This window comes from Homarus americanus, unplaced genomic scaffold (assembly GCF_018991925.1).
Source record: "Homarus americanus isolate GMGI-L3 unplaced genomic scaffold, GMGI_Hamer_2.0 scaffold25827, whole genome shotgun sequence".
Lineage (NCBI taxonomy): Eukaryota > Metazoa > Arthropoda > Malacostraca > Decapoda > Nephropidae > Homarus > Homarus americanus.
The window spans coordinates 2,100,808-2,103,052 of NW_024738300.1; positions in this window are offsets into that span (position 1 = coordinate 2,100,808).

Here is a 2,245-nt window from a genome sequence, read left to right on the forward strand (position 1 = left end):
AAAACTGATAATATGTTACACAAATTTATTTGTCAGTGGCCCAAGGTTAAAAATGCTTTGAAAGCATTCGAGTTAGATGTAGGTTAGATGATTAGTAGGCCCCATATTTTTGACCTGACTTGACATGACTAGTTGCGTCGCGCATTTTTCTAAGCTCCTTCTATGTTTGCGGTGGTGTTGGTGTGTGGATTATTGGATGTCATGTTTTTGACCTGACCTCATGTTTTGTAAGGTCACCCTGTGTACATAAGTCTCTCTCAGTCCTTGTAATTAAGTTGCCTCTGAAGATGTCTTGAATGAAAACGTAAACTAAGGTGCTCCATTGTTTCCCTTTTTCCTGTGTGATTATATATATATATAAATATATATATATATATATATATATATATATATATATATATATATATATATATATATATATATATATATATATATATATATATATATATATATATATAAATATGCTGATAACCACAAGGAAACAAGAAAACACGAAGTTCCCAAACGGTTTCGTGTAATTCACATTTTCAGGGGTGAATACAGACTAAGGAGAAAAACTTGAGAAGGCTAATATATACAGTAGAGGAGAGTGAGATCAAGTCCCTCGGGGAGAGCAGGGATCCACAATGATCCTGTCATAAGGCAGTGACCCTTACTAATCTTCTTAATCCAAAGAAATTGACCATGCCAACTTTAAGCACAGATGTTATTTACTTGGACTTTAGCAAAGCATTGGACAGAGTACCTCATCAGAGCCTTCTGAGAAAACTAAGGCTCATGGTATCGAGGGGAAAGTCTTAAAGTGGATAAAATCATGGCTCACCGATAGAACGCAGAGGGTCAGCGTAGATGGTGTTAAATCTGTGTGGGGCCGTGTAACCAGTGGGGTTCCCCAGGGTCAGTACTAGGCCCACTCTTGTTCATAATCTACATAAACGATCTAGATACTGGGATCAGCAGTGACATAAGCAAGTTTGCGGATGACACCAAAATAGGGCGGCAGATTAATTCAGGGCAGGATGCAAATGCATTACAGGAGGATCTAAATAAACTGCAGGGGTGGTCTGGAAAATGGCAAATGAAATTCAACACCAACAAGTGCAGCGTACTTAATATTGGAAGAACAAATACTGTCAATGTATACAGCCTTAACAACATCAACCTAGAGAAGTCGACTTGTGAAAGAGACCTAGGGGTACTTGTAAGCCCGGACCTACGGCCTAGAAAACAGTGCGTTAATGTTCGAAATAAAGCAAACAGAGTATTGGGTTTTATATCTAGAAGTGTAAGTAATAAGAGTGCAGAGGTCTTATTGCAACTATATCTTGCGCTAGTCAGGCCGCACCTCGATTATGCGGTTCAGTTCTGGTGCCCTTATTATAGAATGGATATCAATTCACTAGAGTCGGTGCAGCGAAGAATGACGAAAATGATTCCGGGACTTAGAAACCTTCCATATCAGGATAGGTTAAAGAAACTAAACTTGCATTCCCTAGAAAGACGAAGAGTGCGGGGAGATATGATAGAAGTATTCAAGTGGGTGAAAGGAATCAATAAAGGTGATATAGATAAAGTTCTTATAATATCCGAGCAGGATAGGACTCGGAACAACGGATTCAAGTTGGATAAGTTTAGGTTTAGGAGGGAGATAGGAAGGAACTGGTTTACAAATAGGGTGGTGGACGAGTGGAACAAGCTTAGCAACCTTGTAGTAAGTGCTGGAACGCTGGAAAGTTTCAAAGGGAGGCTGGATAGATTCATGGATGATAGAGAGTGGTAGTAACTCTTGACAGGAGCTGCCATGCACAGGCCAACCGGCCTATTGCAGACTCCTTAATTTCTTATGTTCTCAGGAATTCTAAAGGCCAGTAGGATATCTCTTCCTTGGTGATGACCTTGCAGCTGGGGGATGTGAAAAGCAGCTGGTCCTTCAGTCGAGTAGCATGAACATCGGGCGATCCAACACCCAGCTGCTCAAGTCTCTGTCTATAGTGTGTGACCAGGACAGCAAGTCTGAAAATGTGTGGTTCAGTACCTTCACTAGAAGCTTTCATCTGAGTGATGTAAGTGACCAGTTCAGAGAAAGCAGTTGGGTATGCGTCTTTGTTCGGTTGAAGCTCTTGTGCATCTTCTTGCTCATGGACATTTCGGTGTGTTCTCTCTTGGTTGTACAGGTCTGCCAGGCAGCGAGGGTGATACTTCAGTTCTTGTGCCACAACATCTCCTGCACTTAGTTTGGCAAGGA